This window comes from Amblyomma mixtum, chromosome 2 (genome assembly GCF_055824585.1).
Source record: "Amblyomma mixtum isolate Tamu chromosome 2, ASM5582458v1, whole genome shotgun sequence".
Lineage (NCBI taxonomy): Eukaryota > Metazoa > Arthropoda > Arachnida > Ixodida > Ixodidae > Amblyomma > Amblyomma mixtum.
In genome coordinates, this window is record NC_143013.1 from 278,931,549 (window position 1) to 278,959,284 (window position 27,736).

The 27,736-nt window shown below is 47.9% G+C and overlaps 1 non-coding gene across 1 annotated transcript; it reads right to left on the reverse strand.

Annotated features, from left to right (window-relative positions):
• Positions 1-23,101: 23,101 nt before the first annotated feature.
• Positions 23,102-23,173, reverse strand: TRNAP-AGG (transfer RNA proline (anticodon AGG)). Its single transcript has one exon. It is a non-coding gene; the product is annotated as a tRNA-Pro (tRNA).
• Positions 23,174-27,736: the final 4,563 nt, after the last annotated feature.

Consider the following 27,736-nt stretch of genomic DNA (forward strand, 5'->3'; position numbering starts at 1 on the left):
CTTCGCCACCCGCAGCGCCACCGGTTGCCATTCCGGCATTCCGGTGTTCCGTCATGGGTGCTAACCTTTTTTTACTCACGACTGTACTTGAGTGTACCGCTATAGTATATAGTCATCCACGAAGTCTCAGAATTCTGAGTTACCAGATTCGCTGCTGGCTTTACTGCCTAGATTAAGGAAGGAAAGAAAACTGCAATTCTTAAAAGCGAGCGTTGTGTCCGTTAGGATTGATCGATAAGATTTTATTGACGCCACTTGTTGCTCGTTCGGGTTATACCGGCGACCATGTCTAATTGGCCAATTAACACCTTGCTCAGATTTCCAACACAGGTTGGAAGCATTCCGACCATTATTATTCCCTTGATGAAATCCTTTAGGTTCTTCATGCTGTGTTTAGTTCACGTGCAATTAGGAAGAGTAATAATTGTTACTTTTCCTCTGCTTTTTCTTTTCATAGCTGTGATATGTTTTCCGAGCTAAGGTGCAGCGTTTATTATTATTTTTATTCACAACACCTTACAGGGCCCAGAAGGGCATTGAGTAAGGGGGGCAAAGAACGACAAATGTGCAAAAGAAACTAATTGATACAACATGAGATACAAGAGATTAAGTAAAAAGAAACTAATGTACAAAGCAAAACTTAAAAGGCGAAATTATACATAGGATACAAGATACTTATTAGTAGCATGAATGCCGGACATTCTTAACGGTCATTTGCTGGCTTCCGCCAGGCGGCCTTCTTCACGGCTTCTTTACTTATCGGGCGTGTGTCACTTAACGTCACGTTTGCGTAAGACGTCAAGAGCAGCTGCGCAGGAGCGCCGTAAAACAGGCGTGCTCGTACTTCAACGCACACCTGACGGACGGAAGGAGGGCGCTGCCAGACGTGGGGGAGACGCACGAGGTCGAAGACGGTGGGCTCGTAATTACATGCCTTGCGCGCACCAAGTTGCGCCTTCTGCCCTCAGCGGAGACGCGTAAGCGACCGCAGACAACCTACGGATTGCGCTGTACGCTTCGGCGTTCGCTGGCACTGCGGCCGTGCATGCCACCCACGCAAAAGCAAACTCGCCGAAAGGTCGCACTCGGTGCTTTCGAAGGCCGTAGAGCGGAGGTGCGTGACTTCTAGCTCTTTTCAAGGGCTGCTTTTATGTTGTTCGGATCGACAGACGATGACGCCTTTTTCATCGCCACAGACGTTTTTAATCGACGCGAATAACGAGATTATAAGCGTCGGTGCCACGTCTCTGCTGTGATAAAATGTGTCATCGGTTTTGAGGCCTTGCTTACTTTTTGTAAGGTGTGCAGGTCAGAGGTTTTGTGCCGCAAGCAGATAAGAGCATGACAAGGGGGAAAGGAGAACAGAGGGAGGCGTCTGAGGTGGGAATGTGTAACCACGTTCCCATCCACAGTCAGAGGTTTGGGGGGGGGTGCAGTGCTTTTGAATCTCCATCCAGTGATAGTTGTAGTCTTGCTTGTTTCTTTAGTAAACGTACTAACGCAGCCGCTAATGAAAAGGCACGTTCTTTTGCATCGAGCATCCACGGTTCTACCTTTTGTAGCACCTCGTGCTTATATAGCTAATGCGATAAGAATATAAATGAATAGATAAAAGTTAGAGAGGTCAGTCAGGACTAGTTCCAGGAAGACGCAGGGTAGGACCTCACTCCAGCACGTTATTATGAAGGATAGAAGTGATGCGCGCATGCTTGGAAGCTATCACTACGCAGTGATCCCTAATCGACCAAGGTGAGAGAGAGTGAGATAAAGAGTAAGAGGGAAGGCAGGAATGTTAACCAGAAGGGTGCTCTGGTTGGCTATCCCGCCACGTAACTAATGCCATCTAGACAAGTCCTAAACTATTATGGGCGCTCAGAGTTTTGATCATACTGTAGTGAAAGCCCACTTCGAAACATGGCCACTTCGCGGTGGTCAAAAGACGGTGTCACCACCTATTAGCTGGGCCCTGAGCTATCGCTGCAGCCCGCCCTGGGAAGTTTTGGGACTGGCATTGTCAACGAACTCTGGAAGCCGCGGGAGACGCTTTTCCGCGCTTCCGCCGATGATCAGGAGTGAGTCTGGGGACTTGGGTGTTTATTCCGGGATAGGCATAGTAGGCTAAGCATTCAGTATAGTTTGGAAATGTGGTCTCACATCTGCGTAGCGTTGCTCGTAATACGGTTGCATAAAAGTTATTTTGTATGGATTTTGTATGTGGGTCATTCAACGCGAAATGTCCAAGACAGCAAAAGTGACCACGGCCGATTATTTTGAAAGAAATTGGGCTATTTGGCGATTGCCTGAATGGATTTTCAACGAACTATTTTTCTCGAATAATTTTTTCCTCACGTGAGCGCTCTTCAGCCAAAGTTGGTTGGAGTTAAAAATATTTTAATCAAATGTGCAACAGAGTACAACGACAATTTCGCTCGCGTTGTTCTTCCGTCTGACTTCATTAATGAAGCCGTGCAAGAACTTTCCGCGTTTTCTTGGTTCACTAAAAAAAAGCAAGAAACGTGGCGTTTTAATTTTTTTTTCTTACTTACACGTAGTTTATGTTTCGGCCACAATTTTTTGCTGCTTTCGCGACTTGCTCTCTATAGCTTATGCTAAAAATGAGACCCTCCAGCCAGTGTCGTCGACCGATTTTAATGAAGCTGCGGTTAAACCGATTAAGCTGCGCTTCATATATGCCCCACTGATATCGGCCTAGGGGTAGAATCGGTCAAGGGGGACAATAGGTCGACACCATTACCTGGAGGAGCTCCTGTGAGGCCATCTGTCACTCCGTGCTTGACTTGTATCCGACTGCAGAGGTGTTGGGCCACCTACCTTTCAAATGGGCTCGTCCTAACTCAGTCGCTAAAACGCATCAGTTCAATTGCAACATAACCGGAATCGGGGTGAACTTGAACCTCCTGCCGTTGTACGCATACCAGAGCTGCCCGGTTCCAGCGCAGGCCATCACTGTCAATGTTCGCCGCGTTCGATAGGGAGCAGGTTATTTAAAGAAACAGCAATCCTTCCAACGCATCAAATGAGCGTGAGTGCAATTCCAACGAAGCATGAATGCGTGCAGCAGTCCAGCTGAGTGATTTAGCTATAGCTCCAATCCGACTATAATTAGTAAGACCTTTAAAGTAAAGTAAAGTAAAGTTAGTAAAGTCTTTAGTCTTTACAACCCCAGGTAAAAAATAACCTGTCTCTTTATAACGAGGATCACAAGATGCAATAGCCTTCTGCCTCCAATCCATTTTCATTCCATTCTCCCCAAAATTCCGTTCCCCCAACTCCATGTATCGTCATATTATTACCCCAGCTGCAGGGACCAGGAATCAGGAAAGGGCGCGTTATTTCAAGTCCCCTTATCCCCACACCGTAACGTCGATCATTTGTTATCTCTCTCATCCTCCTTTTCACACCCAAGAAACAAGGAACGCTTGAAGGAGCAAGCATAGGTTTCTTGATGAGTGGCACACGCCGAGCTTCCAGCGCGTGATGTTCTAGGCGTTTTCGCGCAGAGCTGTTGACTTGCGCTACTGGACAGACGACTGGTACAACGACAGGCGCGCCAGTGAATAAGGGACTCCTTGCACTCAGCGAGCGGTGCTTTTCTACTTTGCCATAGGTGCATAAACTCGAAATTCGTCGAACAATGGCTCTGCCGCCCGCTACCTACATGAGTATGGGTGCTTGCCTTTGAGCAGCGAGAAGCGGATCTTAGAATGTTTTCTTCGTGTGCGCTCTTTTTTGTGCCTGTTTTTTGAAGCGGGCCGTTCGTTTCCGGTGTACGGTTCGCAGTCGACAGGGAAGTGCAGGAAGCAGTCGCTTATTTACGCGCTTACAGTTCAAGCAGTTCGAGATATATGCCGTGCGCACCGAGGCTACTTGATACCGTGTTTTCTTTCAGTACTAATGGTGCCAGCGCATCTGACGGCTTTAAAGACAGGCAAGGAAAAAGGAGAGTGAAAGAGAACCGGAAAGCGAGGCGGATCATTAACAATAGGCGGCCCACCATAGCGCTACAGTGTCGCAGGAAGTCTACGAGGCGAAGTGGACCGGGCCGTGGCGAACCATATTCACTTGTGAAAGCTCGCTCCTTGAGCTAACGACCTGTCGATCTCATGGAAAGAGGGGAGGACACTGGAGTACAACGGGAAACACATGTTCTGCAGGAGGCCATCTTGTGCGGGGTGGGCCGCCTTTTTCTCAAATAAGGTGATTTTCATACTTCACATGTTTTACAAGAATAACGTGTTGGAAGTTAAAAAGGGAGCAAAATTCTCCGACACTTTTTCTCTGCCAATGAAGCGAAGAAGTGGCTGATTCCGTCTTTACTGACTGTAACAAGCTACAGTGAAGAGAAAAAACCAGACCGGGCTGGGAGGAGAGGGGGGGGGGGGGTAATTGAGCCCTCACACAGCAGGCGATGGCACTGACCACAAGTTGCTGCCGATAGGAGCGATATTTACTATATCGTGGATAAGTCTCCGGAGGCGGAAATCACGATATAGGCCCGTAGATATCACGTCGGTACACAAATGGCTCAATTCGCTACCCTATAAGAAAGCCCGGGAGTACTACTACCACGTCCACTAGTGTCGTCTCCAGGCATCAACAGATGGCCTGCTATGCACTTCAATCGCCGTTTATGCGATCTGCAAATTTCGTCCGTGATATCGCATGACAGAAGATATTCCCAAGGCGAAGTTGAACGCGCGAAGTGGATCGGGATGGTGAGATTACTGTCGTCTTCAACGGCAACATGAAAGGTGATGGTAACGATGGTAAAGTTAGAACTTCTTCCGACGTCTCACCGTTGCCAAGTCGTGTAGTGCAGGTTCCTCGATTTGAGTTATTACATAGCGAAAATTGTGTCATTAGGCTGCGACTGCCCAATGACCACATGACGACTGCTCAAAGTCCATGACTTGCCATTGTGAGACCTTAGCGTCTCTTGCTTGAGCCTAAACGTTTACCAGCCTTGGCCGTAAGTTTAAGTAGGCTGCTAGTTGTAATGCAGGCCGCACTGAGGGTAACATTGCGAAAGGCAAGATGATCACATCTCTCCTTCCTTTTATAAAACAAGTAAGTAGCTCATGACGTTTTCACGAGCGGTAACAACTAAAAATGGACGCTTGGATTAAGCGTTGACCAGAAATAATTGTCAACACTATCGGTCGCTAGACGTCGTCCGATGCCACAGAGAGAGACACGAACTTGCTTAGTGTGCTCCCATCGGACGTTAGGCACGTACGCTGCTGTAAACCTATAAGAAAAGTTCGGTGTTGGCTGTCTCCTTAACATCATTGGCCTTTAAGAGTGCTTAACGGTAATTAACTTTTCTCTATTCTCTTAATCCGATTTCTGACAAGTACGAAAAAACTTGCATCCCCTCCTCCCACAGCATGAAGACAAGGCCGCCAATAGACGCGCCCTGTCTGCCATTGCTGGTATTGTCAGGGGCGGCATCCCGCCGGGTTTCCAAGGGACGTTTCATTTTTCATAACCAGCTATTTGCTGTTTACGTGACTTGCATTTATAGTCTTCATGGCCTCATGGTTGTTGCTTCGCTAGGCGCTCCAAATAATAAACAAAAACTATGGGATAACACAAAGGAAAAGATATGAAATTGCACTCATAACGCTGAAATATTTGACGCAGACAAGGTCGCCTGCTGGGACTCTAGTTCCGTGCCACTGAATATGTAGCACTGCCCCTGTCTCCCCGGCAGTGTTTGTACCGAAAAACCGCCCAAGGTCGCGGCGGGAACGACGGAATAAATGCAGCCAGCGTATAAATACACACTGGGAATCCGGGCGAGGTTAGCTGCAGTGCTCATAGCCACACTGGCGCGTGACATGCATAACGCAAAAAAAGGCCGACGACTACTACAACTAGAAACATTCCATGCCCCACACAAGTATACTGCTCCCCTTCGCCTTCGCATTAAATATTACCATATAGCGCGCTCTCCACTCTTATGCTAATTATGAGTGCACCGCTCATATTTTGCGGGGTTAATGAAGAACCGAAATCCGACACTTTAACATATACTTCCTGTTTATTTCGGTTTCTTACCAATGCGCTTCAGAAAGTTGGTTCTTACATGATTACGACTTGATGGCACCGCTCGAGCCATTTGCGATGGGCATAAAAGCTCACACTCTGTTAGGGATTGCAACACAATAGTAAGACACTGGAACAAGTCCCAAAATACTCCGCGAAAGTGTTCAGCACCTCGCTCGGAGATAATTAACTTTGCCTTCGGTTCCTCTATTGCGACGCTGACTGCATGCACTGAATAGGTTTTGTGCGTGTATTATCAGCATATTGGAAGCTGAAGGGTCGCTTAATGTGATTTAATCACGCGCCAAGGACACTGCGCTCGTTCTTACGATTTAAAATGAGCCTTGGAAAGAAGTCTTGGGACATAAGCGAACGTGATCCATCAGGTCCTCACAACATGCAGACAGTAAGCGAACGGTGCACGTGGAATGCGTAGCCATATAGAAGGCGGCGCGGGTCTCTTGAATACAAAGCGTCCGCCTTTGAAGGCTGCCTCGCTTATTCCCTGCCCGAAGGTGCACTGGAGGTCGCGTACGTCGCACAATGCACCAGGATTAGTTATGGGCGTTGTGCGGTGCCGCTCCTAGGCTCGCTTCTAAACATGCTTCATACAGGATTGACACTGACAGCCAAACAAGTCGGTTTCTGACCCATTCAAGAAGGCTTCGCTTTACGACAGCAGCATTGTCCTCTACAGGGGCTGCCATTAATTAGAAGCGATTTCTTGTATAGCGAGCTCCAACCAAGCAAGCGTTGCGGTGCAAGTTTAAATTACAAACCGTGTTTGTATCTATCAGCACTGTATGTATACGTTAGAGAATACAAGAATTTGCGGGGCATGGAGTTCAATTAGCATATATATATTGTCTCTGCCAGCGCCTGTATCACCGTGTCTTTTCAGGGGCAGCAAATTTAACTGAAAGCTGCGTCGCCAATAAATGGACTCTATTGGCGTACGTTCGTACACGGACAGTCAGGTTGCTTTGTGTATAGCGCGCGCTCAACTACACTCCGTGAGGGCTGCCGACACCTTTCCTAGCGTCGTGCATAGCTCTGAAAGCGAAGAAGCGTGCTGAAGAGCCTGTCAGACCGCATCGCAATGAATTAGTTTAAACTTTCGACTCCTCGCATGTTACAGACAGGCCGCCGCGGTGGCTTTGTGTACTTATGGTGCTCGGCTGCTGGCCCTAAATACGCGGGTTCGGTCCAGGCCGCGGAGGTCGAATTTAGATGGAGATGAAATTCTAGAGGCCCGAGTACTGTGTGATGTCAGTGCACGTTAAAGAACCCCAGGTGGTCGAAATTTCCGGAGCCCTTCACTACGGCGTGTCTCATAGCCTCAGTCGCTTTAAAACGCTAAACCTTCTGAACCTAAACCTAACCTTTTAACACTTCGCTAGGTCGTGAGTAAATATTTGCGGTAGTTTTGCACTTGATTAGGAAGAGAATGAGAAAGTACTTCTTACTACAGAAAATATTTCGGTATTGAGCATCCCGGCTAGCTCAGACGTGTTTAGCCATGCAATGCTCCCTTATCTGTCCATCGAGAATCTCGTGTCGTCGAGATAGGGCGAGTTTGGACCAAAATCGAGCTTAGGGACGGGGAATGGTGGTTCAGAAGGGTGGTGGAACGCTACCATGGTAGCCCTCGCAGTATTTTCAGTGTAAGTAAATAAAGGATGCAGGAGAGAGTAACCGCGGTTTAGCTTTCCACTCATAGTGAGGCTTTTACCGCGTCTTTTCCCCAGAAAGAGATCGTCACCCTTCCTTTCGTCCTGTATTCCTCAACTGAAGAGTTCACAATGTTGACACAGTTAGCTGCCTTTCAGAAAGGCTCTTTCCTTTTGATGACGGCGAGCAACAGTCGCAAAACCCACATTCCCACAGTTGTGCAGCTGCTGCGATGTATATTATGGTATAATTAAAAATAAAACATAGAAAAAGGAGTAAGGAAGAGTGAAGGTGTGTGAATAGTTACTGAATGGCCATTTTAAGGGCACCAATGCGTCTTTTGACTTCCACCAGATCGTGTTTTCAAACCTACCATATCGTGCGGTTACAGATATACGGTCTCAGTATATGCCGTAATATCAATGTTTTGTTATTAATAGTGCCATGTGGAGGCTCTTTCTGTGCGAACTTCGGCATTCAATCTACAACTCGCACCCTGTTGCCATTCTCTCGCTTTTTAACCCCCCCCCCCCCCCCCTTCTCCCCCTTTGTGATCTTGTTAAGACCCGGACGCGTCGCCTGGGATTCGCTGCGCCGATATGTCACGCGTGGCGTCTGCTTCCGAGGCAATAAAGAATCCGGGCTTCAGCTTTTGTATTCTTGTTTGTGTTCTTTTGTCGTCCTGAGGGTGCACAACGAATCATCGGATGTGTCGCGTGTCATTCTGTCCCGTCTCCGATTTGCTCCATTAGCTGGCATCAGTATATAATTCCCGAATAAAGCGGGTTACTCTTTGCTGATTGGAACACCACCACTGAAGCGGCGACTGTGTTATCCAATAACTTCTTCTAAGGTATTAACGCGCTCCATTGAACGTCATTGGGCTAGATGTTGTTTGGAGCTCCTCTTCTTAAAACACAGAAGTACGTGTGTGTCGTGTGCGCTTCTTCACTTCATCCTATTTACCTTTTGACATATCCGTCTATGAAGGACCCTTCATGTTTATTTTTCTTTTTATGCCTTTCAGCCACATTAAATCATGGCCCGACTAGGTTCTGATTGGACGACTTGGATGTATGCGGCCCATTCATCATGACACACTTTCTTTCACTGATTTCTGTTTCCACTTTCGGCTGAATTTAACTCAATCTTCGCTTTAGTGCTCGAGGGGACAGTCGTCGCACTGGAAGGCGTGAAGTGACCTCTTACAACTGGCTCGTTCGCCCGTAAAACTCTCCGAAACGCAATTTGTCAGGGTGACACAGAAGTGTTTCTGCTTCCATCGTGAACGAAGGGCCTCAACAAGTTACAAGGCCTATACTGGCCGAACAGCTGAACTACTGGGTCTCGTCTCTGTGATATACCTCGGCTATACTGGCTGCTTACATCACCACATCATGTTTATGTCTTCGCGATGAGCTAAACATCTCGAATTGCTGCGTATACCTTGTTCTCGGCCGAAAATTTACGCCGAAATGCTTCCCTTTCGGTCTCACGCCCTGCTACCCGCGTCCCAAGTCGTCTCCATCGCTTCAAACTAGCCTAGTACTGGCACCTGTAAAAACAAAGAAGGAGCCTTGAGGTAAGGTAATGACGGTTTCAGAGAAAAGTGCTCACACTCATACACTGTTCTTGCCGAACATACCTCGTATGAATGTTGATAGAATCACGATCGCTCTCGACAGACGGCGTGCAATCACGTAAGATGCGATTTGTGATGTGTAATTCTCAAAAGGCCGCCGCGGTGGCTCAGTGATTAAGGTACTCGGCTGCTGACCAGAAAGACGCGGGTTCGATACCGGCCGCGGCGGTCGCATTTCGATGGAGGCGAATTGCTATAGGCCCGTGTACTGTGCGATGTCAGCGCACGTTAAATAACCCCAGGTGGTCGAAATCTCCAGAGCCGTTCACTACGGCGTCCCAAGCAGCCTGAGACGCTTTGGGACGTTAAACCGCCAAAACCAAACCATAAACCAAACCAGTTCTCAGAAAATTTCGACCAAAATGCATAGCGTTTACCGTGACATGCTACGGGCTGATGTACTAACATAGCCTCCTTTATACTTTCTGTGCCTGGCAACTCCGCGCTCCGCGGCCGTCGTCGCCGCTCCTCCTCCCTTGAGAAGTTACGCCGCTGGCTGCCGAGAGATGGCGAGAGCGACGTTGGGGCATCCTCGCGAGGCGAGTGCCGGGTGCGCTGTGTTGACAGCAGCCCGGATAGCCACGTGCTGTTGATCTGTCGTTGTTATATGGGCTGTTTTGCAGTGTTTGCAGTATTAGAGTGCTTTTTTTAAGCTTTGATTATTGCCACGTCTTGAAAAACATCCGCTCTCAGTTCCTTGCACGCGACCTTGGAAAGAAAGGAGAGGTTTCGTCATCTCACTTGAAGAATCCCTACGAGATGTAAAAAAAGATAGGATTGTAAAACCTGTGAGGAGTCTAACCAGAAAACATGTTTTTCCGAACAATATTGAAAAAATGAACGTCTAACGAGCTGTCCAGGTTTTTTCTCCAGACGTTGTCATCTGCTCAGGAGTTTTTGAAAGAGCACGCAGGACAGAGCTGCCATACATCATTTGCCTATGCGGAACCAACAACTACTGCACGACACCAGCAACAAGTGCCAACATATCGAGCAAAATTTCCCTGACGCCGGGCACTTTGACGACAAAAAATGATTCCAGGCTGCAATGGCTGGAAGTTACATTTCCGCTATATATCGACCAACTAAAGAAAGATGCAACTTATCCTCGTGCCTTTTTCACAGCCGAAACGTACCAGGCCCTTCTGCTCACAACTTACTCGACTGCTTGCTGCATTCGCTATCTGGTAGCTGAGGAGAAGTTCTGTTTTGTACCAACGCAGAAATTAAGCAGTGACCCAATTGAAGCGCTGTTTGGAACCCTGAGGCGGTCACTGGGATGCAACGACCACTTGACGTGCGGCCGGTACTCAGGACTAGAAAAAGTCTTGAAGACGGGAATTGCCGCGAGATCTGAACACAGCAACGTACTATATCATGAGAGTCACCACAGCACTGGACTTAGGACTGCAGGGCTATGTGCACTTGGGAGGAGCGATGAGCTTCCAGAGGCTGCTTTGGAAGTCTTGGGACGCTTAGACGTGCAGCATGTCCATGCTTCTCTACCTACATCGCAGCTGTCGACCACGTTCTATGTAGGTGGCTACATCGCTCGTGTGATAAGTGAACATATGGAATGTGAGCAGTGCTGTTTACTCACAACCAAGCCATCTACTATACCCATTCGAGAAGTTCGACCAAGAACAGGACCGTGGTGGGCTGCTTTACCCATCTGACGAATTACTCTGTCTTAGGCTGCGGCTGTTTGTGGAGACAAACTTAAAAGAAAACCAACGACTTCAAAATCCATTAAAAAACCTGACCGATTCAGCTGTTACAGCCATCTGTAAATCAAGGTTGCTGAAGTGCCCTGTCAGTGACAGCAGTCACCGTGAACATTTTTCTCTACTTGTGGCAACTGGATTCATCAGACCACTGCTGGTGAACTACGCCTCTTCGATAACAGACAAGAATGATTTGTATAAGCCGCTGTTTCGGCAGAAGCCACTTTCACGATAAGTCATGAAATGTAAAAGTAGTTACTCTTGTAGCACAACTGCTGTTGTGAACTGCGTAAATAAATGGTGGTGCCTTTCTTCTTAAATTTTGTTTTAGCGCAGCGTAGACTAGCATTGTAACTGTTCTATTACCACTGACGCTAGCGGAGCAGTCATGCAGTTTTTCGAGCCATGCCCACATATCTTGAAATTGCAGTAAATAGCGTTGGTGTTACTGGCTAACAACTAATGTGATCACTTGTTATCCATAGAGGATGTCGGCCTCACAAGTAAATATAACGAATATGTACGATTCATGCTTAGTAGCAGTTATCCCGCGAGGGAATAACAGCGCTCCCATGCTCGCGCCGGCATTCGCACCAGTGCGCCTCGACACCTACGTCAGTGGCGCCCTCAGAGGCAGGAGCGGCAGCGCCGCGCAACTTTACCCGACGGCGCCGCTCTATAGTTTGCGCGGCGCGTTGACAGGCACAGAGAGTATAAAGGAGGCTATGGTACTAAATTACATGATCGGACCAAACACCGGCAAAAGCTCCCGCGGATAAGCGAGGATAGACACGGCGAGCAGCGGGGAAGCGGGGTTAGGATTACTGCTATTAACCGATTCTAACGCGCACACTTTGTTCGCCAAAACTTCAAAAGGGCAAAAAGGCTTCAAAAGGGCAAGCACTTTATAATCGGGTACAAACTACGACCTCACTAAGAACAAATCTACAGTGAATTCCGGCTCACGATGGAGGTTAAACTTTTTTCCGTGGGCAGTAGGCACTCTCTTGAAGACGTGAGACGCAACTACTTCGCTGCGATTTTCGCTGTTTTCTTTCCTTGTCATTCATCACCAGCATACTGTACATACGTCCGTTCAAGAGCGAAAGTAACTACGGCGTCTACCTTCGTAGACTCCGTAGACGCCGTCTACCTTCGTAGACGCCGTAGATGAAGCACCCAGAGGACGAAATCCCGTGGTGGCGACACTGCGAGAGAGGCATGGACTAAAATCAAAGCAGAAAGGAACGGCTCTTCAGCGTTCTACGTCAGTTATTTCTGCATTCGCGAACGTGAGATTTGGGTGCGTGTAAGAACCTGGAAATTACGGAATCTACGCCACTGCGCCGCGCCGCCAAGCTGTGGGAGCGTGCAACAGCAGCAGACACAACAGAATGTCTCCTAAAGGGTGAATAAAATTCAAGTCCATATGTGCCTGTGACTGGGAAGCCTTGTGAGGCTTTGATTATTTAAAATTGAGCTGAACTTTGAGCGGTACAGTATCACCGCCAACGTCGACACTACACTGTTAGAGCGGACCAGGGGGTCGTCGATGAAACAATAGTCACAGACGAGTCTGTGAATGGCGTACAAAATGACGACAGGTGTGGAGAGCAATTAACTGCGGCCGAAAACTAAATGTACACGACGTTCTGTGGCATAGAGTGAGCTGCGGGAACTTAAAGCTGATGTGCCTTCAGAAGCGATCAAGAAATGCCTGCCTGCCCAGTTAGTTTGTAAAGAGAGGCCCCGCTAGCGCAGAGAAATACGGACATTATAAGCTTTCATTCTGGGGATAAATTTCGCATCGTTTCGGTTCATACGAATTTTGAATGGCACGAGCATTGACCGAGGTCTCCGGAAAGTTGCATTGTTAAGATCTCGTTATATTGCGCCTCGTAACCGCCTTTTGTAAATATGTATTTACAAAAGGCGGTTACAGATATAGAACACAGCGAGAGACAGCCAAGGAGCCTACGATAAGGGTTGGTTGGTTGGCCTGAAATAAAATGGCACATACCCACCACGGGGGAGTGGCCAAGACACAGGCAGTGAATTGCTGGAAAGAGGAGCGTTTATAGAGGAGGAAAAGAAGCAGTAATAGGGTATAGGCTGACAGATTGGACGACGCAATAAGGGCCAGCGCCCGTATACACTTCGTCCTCCTAGTCGTTGTTGTTGTTGTTGTTGTAGCCTACGACAGAATGGCACATACCCACTCTGGGGGATCGGCCAAGAATCGGGTGGAAAAGGTTGGTATTCACCTGTACGTAGTAAAGGCAAAAGGAAAGCACACGGGAGAGGAACACCGGGGGAGTCTACCACAAAAAGGGCACGGAGAGGATGAAAAAAATAATAATAAAAAAAAATCAACAAAACTAAAAACAAATAATAATAATAATAATAATAACCATAATATATATATATATATATATATATATATATATATAGGAGTTTGGATTGGAGAGAGAAAGAAAGAGAAAAGAGAATAATTCTAAAAAAAAATGAAGCATAAAAAGAAAATACTGAAAGCTTTAGCAAGGTAGTCGATGAGATTCCAGCAAGAAATTTTGAACAGCGTCACAAACAGACCTGTGGCTGAACCCAAGTGTGGTGGCACCAAATGATAGCAAGTGTGGGCTGCTCAAACTGAGGCCAAGTTGCTGTAAGGGCAACTCCACCAGTCTTCTTCTCAAAAAGGTGAAACGACGACAATGGAGCCAAAAATGATCGATAGATTCAGGCTCACGGCAAAATGCACAGAGGGGAGATAGCGCCAAACCAGATCTGTGCAGATAGAAATTTAGAGGGGGGATGCGGCAGCGCAACCTCGTCAGAGATACTTCTAGCTGCCGAGATGGACAAATTTTCCTGCTCCATGAATATTTCAGATGCTGATATTCCACCGATGTTAAAAGTGTTGAGTCTTGCACGCTTAATAACGCTCGACGCCGGAACCTAGATGCTGTGATATACGCTGTAGCCGGGATGATGGGCAACACAGGGCCGCCTAGGGAAGCCTTTGCAAGGTTATCCGCGATCTCATTGACTGTCACGCTGCTGTGGCCGGGTACCCATATCAAGTGAACAAGGCTCAAATGCGAAGGAAGAAGCGATAAAAAAGTGCTTAAAGTGGGACAGTCAACATGCGACGCGAGGGACGAACACAAAGATAAAGAATCGGTAATGACTGCCACTGCAGAAATAGAAGGATCAAGCTTGCGCAGAGCAAGAACTACTGCTAGAAACTCAGCTTGAAAAATAGGAGTGTAATCCGGAAGGCGCAGCGAAAAGGACCAGTCTAAACTCGGACAGTAAATTCCCACCCCTGCCTTTTCGTTGCACTGAGAGGCATCGGTTGCTATTGCAATTTTTGTAGGTAGGGACCTTAAATGATCCTCTAATAGACCATTTAAAATACGGGGTGGTAAAAGTTTCGCGTTTTGAGGAAAAATGTTGTCGAAAACAATGTGGACAGAGGATCCACTGCTTAATGCTGGAAGGATGTTGTAAATCTGCACGTTTAAAGGCTCAAGCAGCCTTTGCACGAACACAACCTGTGGGGTATGAAAACGAGGCCAGTGGACACCAAAAAAGGAGGTCGGCTGGCAACAGAAAATGCTTTGCGAACGGTGAAAATGGGATTCAAAGATTTTGAGGAAAGTCTGCACAGTTAGAAAGTGAAATCGGGTTAACAGAGGAGGAATGCGGGCCTCAAGGTACAGCACATTGGTAGCCACGAATTTGGGGACGCCAAGGCACATCCGAAGCACCTCCCTCTCCAAAAGGATGAGAGGACGAAGTTTGTATGAAGCCGAGCCTGAAAACAACACAGAGCCAAATTCTAAAATTGGCCTAACATACAATACGTAAATCATTAGAAGCGTATCCCTGCGCATGCCGTACCTGTGACTACATAACCTCCGTAACATGCCTGCGGCACGAGTCCCTTTTACAGCAACATGGTCAATGTGAGGCCGCCATGTGAGTTTGTCGTCATAAATGACGCCCAGGTATTTTAGGGATTGAACTTGAGGAATTGGTTGAAATTTGCATGAAAGAGAGAGCACGACAGGATCCTGTAGAGGAAAAACAAGGACGGCACACTTGTTAACATTTAATGAGAGGTGTAAACTGCTCAACCAGAGCTCAAGAGAACTCATATATGATTGCAACTGATCATAGAGGGAATGTATATCAGGCGCAGCCGCAAAAAATGCTATGTCGTCCGCGTAGACGTAAGTGCGAACATGGTGGTGGAGAGGAATGGAGCTCATGAGAATATTAAACAGCACCGGCGAAAGGACAGCTCCCTGCGGAACACCTCTCGTCTGTTTGTACCTCTCGGATTTTACCCCATTATGGACGGAGAAGAATTCCCTGTTATAGAGAAACGCAGATATCCAAGCAACTAAATATTCCGGAAACTGGAGGGACTGTAGCCTGTGTATTAGGATGGAATGCTCTACACTGTCATAAGCTTTAGAGACGTCGAGCGTAACCAAAGCAGCATACAGGCGTTGACGACGAGCTAGAAGAATACGACTCTCAAGATCTACATGTGCATGCCATATCGAACATCGCGGCCGGAAGCCGAGTTGACACGGGCTGAGAATAGTTCTGCAGTACACAAAGGCAGAAACCCGCATAAGTAACACCCTTTCTATTAATTTTACCACGTTTGATGTTAGAGAAATAGGCCTAATATTTTCCAATTCATAGCCTCCGCCCTGGTTTTTAAGTAAAGGGATTACCTTGGCCAGCTTCCACTCAGAAGGGATCCAAGCGAGTTTGATAGAATAGTTGACCAGGTGTAACAAAGAGTTCGGAGACGCCTCAAATAGAATCTTGAGCATCTTTGAAGTAACACCATCAGGACCGGGAGCAGAAGCTGGTAATCTTTGAACAACTTGAGAAAGCTCCGAAAGAGTAACTTCAGTGAAATAATTATCTGGCGTCCTGAGCGCAAACAACATGGGACGCAAAGGAAATAGAGACGAGAACCGCTTATGCAAGCCCGCGGCAATTGATTCAACCACCTCGATAGCTTCCTTTGGAGACATAACTAATGACTGTAAATCACGAGAAGGCAGGACCTGTTTCCTGGACCGTAAAAAGCCAAATAATGCCCGTCGGTTGCCTGACTTTGAAAGAAAATCAAAATGTTCAGAGTCATATTTCTCTTTCGCACGAGAAACTGTGCGTTTAAAGGTGGCTGCTATGAATTTATAATCTTTCCAGTTATTTGGGCATTGGTTATAAAGAAGCTTTTTCCATGCTGCCTTCCTCCGCCTGTAATCCCTCGTACAGTCCGCGTTCCACCAATGATTAGAGGAATTCCCATTTGAGGGCCGCACCAGGAACTCCGACTTTTTCCGGCAATCCTCTAAAGCCAGGCATATGCTTGTTGACTGGTGATCTTCGGCGATGTTAGAAACTGACGCGAGGGCAGAGCGCAACATCGTCTCAAATTTGTCATAATTTACATGCGTCCGCAACGGACGAGCCGCAGGAGTTACACGACATAAGATATCAAAACGAACAGGTATATGGTCACTTGAGGAGCCGCAATCAACAGTCGACCAATTCATTATGCCAATTCCAGGACTGGTGAATGTAAGATCTAAAACAGATTTAGACTGAGCGCAAAGGTAAGTGGCTGATCCAGAATTTGAACACGTAAGGCTGTTATCAGAAACCCAGTCCCAAAGGCGCTTCCCACATAGATTTGTGCGGTAGCCCCAAGACACATGGTGTGAATTGAAATCGCCAGCCATGAGAAGTGGGTTTCCACAGCTAGCGAGAAGCGAATCTAGAGGTCTAGTATCCTGGACTCCATAGAGGAAATAAACATTTACTAAAGAAAATGGGGAGCACCCAGGAAGAAGAAAGTCTAATGCCAAAATCTCACAGTCAGGGGACATTAGCTGAAAAGATACCTTAGCCTTGTGGCAAAGTTTTGAAGAAACTAACGTAAGCAAACCCCCTCCTCGTGACTGGCGATCTAGACGAAATGAACGATAATTTTTAAAGTGAAAATGTTTGTCGGCTGAAAGCCACGTTTCTTGAAGAATAATGATATCCGGATTAAGCTGGGAAGAAATACAGTGTAAATCTGTTGAAGCTGTAAGAATAGAGCGACAGTTCCACTGTAAAACTCGCAACGACGCTATGGTTGCGAAAGCAGAGCAGCAGCAACTGCCTGCTCTAAAATGGTGTCCTTCGGCATATTGCCAAGCTGCTTCTTCTGTGATTTGGATTGTGAACGAGAAGAAGATGAAGGAGATATCGGGGACCCGCTACGCTTTAGGACCCGCACGTCAGGCTCCATCATCTCGGAATCAGAGATAACTCCAGCGTCACTGGAAGTACCCGAGGTAAGAACAGTGCTGGGTGCAGAAGTTTGTTCCTGGGGCTGAGATGTTGCAGATAGAGAAGAACGTACAAGAGCAGGGGTAATTACATTCGATAGAGAAGCCAAACTGGTCTGCATAGCATTAGTGAGCTGGGAAGCGAGGACGTTGGTGAGGCATTCCGAAACACTTGCTGCAATTTTCTCTACCATTTTTGTCATGGACGCTTCCACAGCAGACGCAATTGCCTGAGTCAGCGTTGAGTCTAAAGTCATGCCCTGACGAGCGGTCACCCCTGCATACCCGTAGGCCCGTTCCTTAATTTCCTGTATAGCTTCTCGGCGCGAACATCGTTTCCGGTCTATAACCTCCAGGATCTGAATTTCCTGCGCACGAGAGGGGCAGTTGGAAGAATTAGCAGCGTGGGCGCCACCGCAAAGGCAGCACTTCTCGTTGTGTTCAGAGCAAGTGCTCGTAGCATGATCTTCTCCACAGTGACAGCAGCGCAAGGTGGATTTACAACCGCCGGCGCTATGGCCATAGCGCCAGCAGTTGGAGCACTGCAGAGGCCTAGACGACAACTGGTCAACCCGAAAAATTAAAGGCCAGGCCTTTATTTCACTGGGGCAAGACGTGCCGGCAAAGGTGGCAATTACCGACTCAGTGGGCACCCGCATGTTGCCAACATCACGGTTACAGCGGTGCACAGCAACAACACCTGCGGCGGACAGCAGATCAAGGGTCTCAACTTGAGACAGCGAAGAGTCGACGCCTCGGACAATGGCCTTCGTGCAAGCCAGATGAGGCGGAATAAAAGAGCTTACCCGGAGAGATGCGAAAGACGAGGTAGCTAGAAGATCTCTGACGCAGGCAAGGTCTGAGGACCTGCAGAGAATACCGCCGCGTCCAAACTGGCGGACCTCACTGATGGCTTCATAATGAGAAGTGGCTGACTGGAGCGCAGCCCGAACAATTCCAGGATTAGTCATCTTGATGGCGCCACCATCCTTAGGCACCAGCGCAACCGGGATGCTGCCGACGCCACTGCGCAAAAAAGCCTCCAAGGGCAAGACATCAGGGGAAAGGGATGCCGACCAGGAGGAGCTCCCCTGGCCGGGAGACTGGGTAGACATACCCCGGGCTTACGGCCTCACCGTGTGCTTGATGCCCACAAAACGACAAGGACAAAGGCTCAGGGAGAAAAACAAAACCTCAACCAACCACCCGAAACTCAACCGATCGTTCCCCAGCGGGCTTGCCTGAATTGTCGGGAATCTGGTCGCTTCGTCTTCCCATCCCTAGTCCATCCCACACAAGCACCACACTTCGTCGTCTTCTTTGCCCAAGCCTATGGCCGTAACAATACTTAGTAAGCTGGTGTAGCTGCTTTCTGTGCAAGGCGAGAGCGCCAGAAATGTTTAGAATTAAACGTCAGCTTGCTGCGCTCGTACTGAACAAGGCAAAATACCTCAAGTGAAATCTTCTTCCGATAACGAACAAAAAGCTAGCTTTCTCCGCAAAAAGCGTCCACGACCCGCCTTTCGTCACGGCTGGTCGGTCCTGCGCTTTCTTCGATATTTGAACTCGAGCTGCGGCATCCCTCCATTTATGGGATTAAACGGGCGTAGCTTAATGCGTGGCTGTTCATTCGTCCTTGAAAGCAGCTTTCATGGATAGCTTCCGCGGCGTGCACAGATGCAGGAAGGAGTTGAAGGCGTTATCTATCTCTGTGTGCATCGATGCTGAAATTTGCAATGTTCTGCAGTTTTTGGGTATACTGAGAAAACATTGCGTGGTTTCTCCAACTACAAGCCTCGATGTAACAACGGCATTTCGTTGCGCTGGTCAAAACAAATAAGTGCGACAACATCATTCTTGGTGACCGTTAATAGTTTAATCGCTTTGTAAATTATCAGAGTGAACCCTAGCTTATGAGACTGTGATACGACTGTTTTACGCTTTGTAGTTTGCACATATATTTTTCCTTGCATGTTCGTCTGCGCGCCCATACATTGCAATTGTTTACAATAGATAAACAGCCAGGATCTTTCTTTCTTTCTTTCTTTCTTTCTTTGTTTCTCTCTTTCTTTCTTTCTTTCTTTCTTTCTTTCTTTCTTTCTTTCTTTCTTTCTTTCTTTCTTTCTTTCTTTCTTTCTTTCTTTCTTTCTTTCTTTCTTTCTTTCTTTCTTTCTTTCTTTCTTTCTTTCTTTCTTTCTTTCTTTCTTTCTTTCTTTTGCGGCCTTGAATAAGACAACTACTGTCACCGGAATTTTAATTGTCTTGGTATGGAATAAACACCACTTACGTTACCATTACATTACTTTATCGAATTCCTTGCCAGAAACAATATACCCGATGTTTGTCTTTGGGTAGTTAGGCAGGCTGTTTCACGCAGGCAGAAACCCTAATCTGCCGTCATGGGGGAACACTGGAAGCAACTTTCTTAGATGCGTTTGTGTGAATATCCTCTATGCGGCTAAAACTTTTTATCCTTTTTTTTTTTCTTTGGTCAGAGCTTTTGGGAAGCTGTACGCCGAGACAGGGCAACTTTCTTTTCTTCCTTTTCTGGCTATTCTTGGCTGCGCGCAAATGCATCGCTAATCTGGCATACAGCCCCCGAGGAGACACTCGAGGCTTCTGGAAAGTGCCACCGCAGAACAATTACTGCATCGTTTACGCGTTCTTCGTGTACTCAGGTCTTTCTATATTCGTCCATGCGGTCATTAGCCACATCATTACGGTAGTGTTTTCCTTCGCACAGCCGCAATACCCAGTAGCACACGGTACAACATATATTCGCAGAAGCTTTCTCATGTCCTGGCACTGACCTCGCTTTCTACTTTCTGCTCTTTATTTATCCCAACGTGTCCGTTACCCGTTGCAAGCTGGCTCTGCTTTCAGATCACCTTCTCTTTAGAGGAGAAAGGAATATAACAGGCGCGAAGCACTGCAACAGGAAAAAACAAATACTTGACCGTCCCACAGTGCGTTTGGGGCAAAGTTTGGCTATTTCGACCATTTACGTGCACTGGAGAAGTTGCTTTGCCTGCAAGCTTCTCGAAAGCGCATGCATTTTGGCGTGATGTAGGCAAAATTTGTTGAGCCACAGAGCCGAGGGTAGCCACGCTTTAGAAATTTTAAAAACTGACATGAATATACTTTACGATGGGCTAGACGCCTCTCAATAATTAAAGACCCTAACGGTAATAGTTAAAAAGTTAACTATTCAATATTAGTTAACAAGCCTACTAGTTAGCTCGCCTTAGCTGTATTCTGATCAACAGGGTGAGTCACGCTTAGAGGGAACACGGCTCTAAGCCGGTGGCAAACCCGTGCAAAGGGGCAGATGACACGAAGCCCCGCGTCGAGGCCCCTCTTCTCGTGCGCCACTCTGCATCGATTCATGAATGGGTTAGATGCAATGGGACTTCGCAGGTACGTGGCCACGCGGAGCCGTGTTCCCTCTAAGTGTGATTGACCCTGTACGTCACCACTGACAATGCTATGCCGAAAAAATCGCTCTTCTGACTCACGAAGCCTATTTTTAAAAATTGTGCAAAGCCTTAGGTGAAACATCCTGTATAGAGTTTGTGCAATGTATGCATAGTCATGACTCATGGCTCATAATCATTCTGCAACGTAGCATGACTCAGCACTTGAATGCTTTCGCATTCTCCCACGTAAGCAGTCTTAAGTGTGTCTGCCGAATTTGAATTGCTTCCATCGAAATGCGGCCGGCATGGTGAGGATTCGGTCCTACGACCTTAGGATCAGCAGCCGAACACCAACACCACTCAGCCACCGCGGCTTTTTTCATAAAAACTAGGGGTGTGCGAATATTCGAAATTTTCGAATATATTTCGAATATTATATTTTTAGTATTCGAATTCGATTCGAAATCCAAGTATTCGTGTTGTTTCGAATATTCGACCCGACGCGAATATTCGTACCTAGCCGAATATTCATTGTGAGCACCGGCGTTCATTTCGGTCCGCAAGCCCTATCGACAGATACATAACAACATGGCGGCGCCTACACGGAAGGAAAATTATCTCTTCCTCCAAGGCCCATGCGGTAGCTGACTGCACTGATGAGCTTTTTTGTGGCTCTACCTGCGAAGCTGGTATAGTCAGAGGTGTGCACGAAGTACCTCGCAATACGTGCCAGGTCAGTGCCAAGTGAGAGGGCATTTTCTGTAGCTGGAGGAGTCGTTTCAGTTAGAAGGGAACTACTTCTGCCTGACCATGTGGTGCAGCTGGTTTTCCTTCACGACAACCTTTTACGTCATCCCAGCAACGCGCTTTTGTGCTGAAGGCAAGCTAGCCTTAATCAATGCTGTGTACTAGACATCTTCTCGGATATTTCCACTCTTCTAAGAATAATGTTCGAGGCTTGGATACTTTTTGTGCAGCCACACAAACCTTTTGTGTTCATTTAATCATCGATAGTTGAACTGCGATGTTCTTGGGTACCCAAATAAATGTTTCGTAGTGATTAAATGCGTCTGTCCTTGATTATTCGATATTCGATTCGATATTCGGAACTAAGTATTCGTATTCGATTCGTATTCGAAAAATTGGATATTCGAACACCCCTAATAAAAACTATTCGCATTTTATTTCAACCCGACATCAAGCATTGGCTGGATAAGTGTCGCCTTAGCGGTCAGTTCGGGTCCTTTGCCAAGCATTAAGTGCTGCGGCCATTGACAGAAACACGCCTTCCGTCAAATCACCGTGCCGACGTTGCGCTGTCCCAATCCCATTGTGCCGACCACTTAGCTGACGACAGAGCGCGAAACGTCGTCCCCTTTGTTTTCCGCTGGCCTTTATTTATTCGGTCTCGATTACGACACCTCGCTTTTTGTCCTTTGTGCGCGATGTCAAGACTTTGGTTGGGGCTAGGTGTCGTGGGTGCTGATTTCGTTGGTGTCTGGTTGTGCCACACCTTGCGTCAGCCCCTGCGTTCTTCCATGGATGCTTGCATTTAATGGGATCCTGCTCGCGTTCTGTCTTTCTGTGCGTCGCATTTATTCCTCACCAGAGATTTACGGTGCTTTTTTCAGTGAGCCATTATACACTCATCGGTGTTGTGTCTCGCGTGCGCTGCGGTGACTTGAGCCTCGTCCTGAGCGGTAATGTTCTAAACTTTATTAGTGATTATGTTACTAGCAGGTATGCGCGCCGTGAAGATACAATATGCCGCTTTTCCCGTTTCATCAACCACGCTTACTTACTTGGTCATGGTCTCGGCACCGAAAGACGCCGTCAGAAGCCCCAACAAAACGCGATGACTGCGGCGTCATGCATTGGAAGTGGTGGAGGAGGAGGAGGAGGAGGAGGAGGAGGGGAAGGAGGGGAAGGAGGGGAAGGAGGGGAAGGAGGGGAAGGAGGGGGGAAGGAGGGGGAAGGAGGGGAAGGAGGGGAAGGAGGGGGAAGGAGGGGAAGGAGGGGAAGGAGGGGAAGGAGGGGAAGGAGGGGGGAAGTGGGGGGGAAGGGGTCAAAGTTGATAAATATATTTATTGGAATATATTTCATGGAGATGGAGGAAGCGAATTTGATTGAAGTTTGAGAAAATATAAATGCGAGCCGGGTGAGAGGAGTTAGTACAAGTGGATGCGGGGGTCACCAAAAAAAAATATTGGGCTCGTCCGGGATTTGAACCCGGGACCTCTCGCACCCTAAGCGAGAATCATACCCCTAGACCAACGAGCCAGTTACGGAAGAGTAAGCTGGCCATGTGGAATCTAGAACATTTTGAGCAACTTCAGCAATCTGACCATGATTCACATTTCCTTTTTTTTTTGCCTCTCCTGTATTCCCATTTTCTGCGTCCAAAGAGTGATGCCGTTGTGGGGAGCTCCGGATCATATTTCGCCGCCAGGTAAGCTTCATTGTAGCATTAATGGAAGTCGCAACTTTCGGATGTAGAAGGACCAGAGCTCCTGTTACGTTTCAGTGGTTTGGAATGCTGGGAATGCATAAGGAGCCACAAGGCGCACCCCAGAGCAAATCCCGCTGGGTTGTAAACTTTTGACAAAGGGTGTACCTCGGAAAAGCGCCTAGCCGGGCCTCGCCTTATCCCGTAGGCGACGCGTTGTGGCCGCATTTTCTGGTCTTGCCCTGCTGGCTCGTACGGTTCTGGCCGGCAGCAGAATCTGGGGTGGGCGTGGTGACCGCGTCGATAGTATGACGAGTCGGTGCTTACGACGCGACCGAGCAAAATGTGTGGGTATGTCTCGCTAAGGTTCAATTGTCGTCAACAACTAAGGGTTGTTGCACAGCCCTACAACTTCCCACACTAATCTGCACCTGGTGGAAAAGTATTATTTCATCAGTATGACCATGTTCATCCGCTTAGGATGTTCAGAGAGGAACACTAATTTCCTTGAACACCTTAAAGCAGATTTAGACCAAGTATACAAGATTTTCAACTGGGTGATGCCACTTAACTACCAGCAGAAAAAGAAAAGGAAGGGAGGAAGAAGTACAGTAAGAAATAATGACAAAGAAATAGGGGAAGGAAGGAAGGAAGGAAGGAAGGAAGGAAGGAAGGAAGGAAGGAAGGAAGGAAGGAAGGGGGAGAGAAAAGAGTTGGGAACACAGTAAGGATGGACAGAGTATGACAAATATTAAGGCGGAAGCCTTTAATGCCTCATCGTTGTAAGCAGTTGTTGTCGACAGAAATCTCACGCTTTTCAATTGGTCGAAATGGTCGTGACGTCACAGTGCGCGAATTTCAAACGGGGCCAATTGTACTTTGGCTAGTAACCATGCAACCAATTAAAGGGATCGTATAGTGATGCTCCAGGTAAGTGAGTCTGGGTTTAGTTAATTGCTTAATTAACCAATTAGCCTAATTAACTTTTCAAGTCAGACTAGATAAATAAATAAAACCTAGTAGGAAATTGGTCAAGTTGGGGAATCGAACCAGGGTCTCCGGAGTGCACGCTAACCACTCCGCCATGCCAGCTCGCTGGTTTGGAGTGAACAAAGGTGCGTATATTGAATAACGGTGTCTTCGTTCACTCCGATCTTCCTCCCTTCCCGTTACGGCGAGGCTCTGGTGTCCACCGAGATATGCGCGACAGATACATTTCCTTTCCTAAAAAACCAAATTACAGACGAGCAAGGCGTAGAGCCGAATGGGCGATGGCGTTCTGTGGACTCCCTGGCAGCGTTGCAAGACGCTGTCGGGTAACATCTTAACCACACATCAGTGACAAGCAGCAACAACGCGCTTAAGGCTTTCGCCTCACCGCACTTTAGGTCAACAAAGCGCCCCCCTGAATTTTTTTAAGAGCGACAAGTGTAGCCTCGACACGCAAATGAGTGCAAACCATAACAGTGAGATAGGTCAAGCTGCATAGAGCGAGACACCTCTCACACACCACATATAAGTATCACTCCGTATATAATTTCGATAATGGATCGAGATCTCTGCCCTTCCTAGTACAGCATCAAACTCCCCGTTCTGCGCGGAGATCGACCTACGCAAAGGGCCTCACAACAGAGGCGCTTTCGGCCAACTTCGCCGTGAGCTAACCGCACGGCGCCGTCAGCGTGACCGTGAGCCGGTGAACTTGAGAGGCAGCCCCTCTTTCCCCGGTCATCGACAGGTGAGAGGGACGTCTCCAGCCGGCCGAGTAAATAACCGTTGCGGTTGAGAATAATGGCGGGACGAAAAACAAAATTCAAAAGAAAAGGAAAGGAAAGCGAGATTGCTTTCGTTCCTGCGCTATTGTTTACTTCTTTTCCCCCTTCTTGCCCGATGAAGTTCCTCATCCGCGTCGCGAGATTGTGGACCAAGATTGGCGCCTCTGTCCGGCAACAGCCCTGCGCTCCGTTCTTTTCGCTCAGCCGAGCGCGGCGGTCAGCGTGGCGGTCGCTTCTTCGTCGCCTTTGCATTTCCGTCGCTGGTCGAGCTGCGGGCGACCTTTATCTATTCCTGTTGTCGCTGCGACAATTCGTAGTTGTTTCTAGGCAGGTTGTTTTTGGCGGTGATCGGCCAGGCGTAGTAGCGCCTTCTTGGCGGTTTCGGCGCCGGTGATCGTCGCGGTCGCTGCCGCTGACGCCGAAGAGAACGTGGGTACGCTTAAGGCCATGGCGCGAGTGGTTGGTGGCCTGCAGAAACAGTTATGGGCGCTTTTAACTTTCGGGTGAGCGTTTCACTCCTTTCTGCAGCATACTGGTATGCCCAGAGGGGCTGCGCAACGGTTCTCGGATCGCTGCCATAATAAATGCTGCGAATCATAATGTATTTAACGTGGAATTAAGAAAAGAGCGATGCTACTGAATCGCCGAGACACAACTCGGAATTGCCGCAACGACAACAACAGAAATAGATAAAGGAAAGGGGAAAAGAGTTGACGTGGCATCGGTGCAGATGGTTCTTGCTTCTGCTCTGCGCGCGCGCTTTCTTTCATCCTCCGGAACGCGCAAGTCGCTTCGCCCGCACTGCGATCGGCGACGGAAGTGCAAAGGCGATGAAACGACCGCCACAGAAACACAGTCCAAAATGAAGGTTACTGCATGGCGGCTGCAAGTCCGATGCTTACTGTCGTATTTCTCAAACTAATAAACAAGAAAGAAAAAATTACGAGGAACTTTAGCGGCTAAAGTGGTGAAAGGCGAAAGCCTGAGTGCTGCATTCTGCCAATTAATGACGCTTAATCTTTGCCTTTAGGAGTGGAACGCGACAGCGTGTTGTAGCGCTGCCAGGGAGTCCACGGAACGCCACCACCCGTTCGGCGCGATGCGTTGCCCTTTGAACGCAACGCTTTTTGAGGAAAAGAAATCGCGCAGTAATTCCTGTCATCTCGGTGGACACCTGAACCGCACCGTACAGGAAGGGAGGAAGTGGCAGCGAAACAAGAAAGAGAAAGGGGGGCTGTAATGAAGAAAATGAAAATTGTATTTGAGGAAAGGCAATTACGCAGTAACTGTCTCACATATCTCGGTGGATACCAGTGGAAAATCGTATTTGAGGAAAGGAAATTACGCAGCAACTGTCTCACATATTTCGGTGGGCACCCGTCAAATTTCGCGCGCAGTGACGTCACGACCATTTCGACCAATCTGAAACGCGGACAAATTTGCTAACACATCTTGGTCACGACAGTACGAGCTTTCGCCTTAAAATCATGAGACGGGCACCATTGCTTCTAATGAGACTGGGGTCTCCGCGTAAAAACTATGCTGCATCATAGTCATCCCTGCCACTATATGTCATTTCTTCGCACCGTGAAGGGTGACAAGCGGGAAAATTTTTTGCCTTAGTATTGCTACGATAGTCGTCGAAAAAAAATTTAGCAGTTCGGTTTACTTCCCTTACATTCTCTTTGTGGTTGTTTTAGTCAATATGATAGTCTCTATGATGGTCACCCTGGAAGGGTGGTGCGGCGCGAGGCTTCGGTTCGCTATGTTACATTCGTTGGCCGCTTGCCCTTCCAGCTGTTGGATACACATCTGCCTACAAGACGTCAATGAATGCTTTAAGGGCACGCTTTGGTAACAGCAATTACTTCGGTGCACATTCGTTTAAAGCGAATTATTTGTATTAAGCACGCGTGGGTTAACAAGCTCGAAGGGTATTGCTGCACAAAAGAGCAAGCCGCTTTGCTCCATGTGCCTGCTGGCAAGACGCTAGACGCCGAAGCAATCTGCTTCGCGTCGTCCTCTCGACGGCTACTTGGCACAGGGCCGCAGTTTCCCACGCAATGTGCAAGCGTATCGGATATACTTAGTCGTCTTTAACGGTCTCCTCGTGCGTTGGCGTATGCGCACTTCACCATAATGCGGGCTGGTCGCAGTCGGCGTCGTTAAAACGGCGACCCTGATTGTTATTGTACGACATTTATGCAATGAAAAAAAGAAATGGCAGTGGCTTAGCTCAGCTAGGCCAGGATATACGTAGCGAAAGCAGTTTCGTCCAGTGACATTTCGGTAGCGACACGCCGTCGTTGTCGTTCAGCAGCTTTCGGCGTCTCTTCGCGAGGCGTTCCTCTCCATCTTCGGGTGTCTAGGCCGCCCGCTTAGCCTTTCTCGCCTCGTTTTCACGCTGTCGGCCGGCCTTGTACCATGCCTCGACTTCTGGATCGGAAGACTCAGTTTCACGCAGCCTGTACTGCTGCCGTGACGAGCACGGCGGCTCTCCTTCCGCAGTGCGCAGTGCGGCGTAGCGGCTGCGGCGCCATGGTTGCCATGGTACCGGCGCATGCGCAGTAGTGGCCTTTGGCAGGCACCGCGAAATGAGCTTCTGATAGCCTAGTGTAGCTT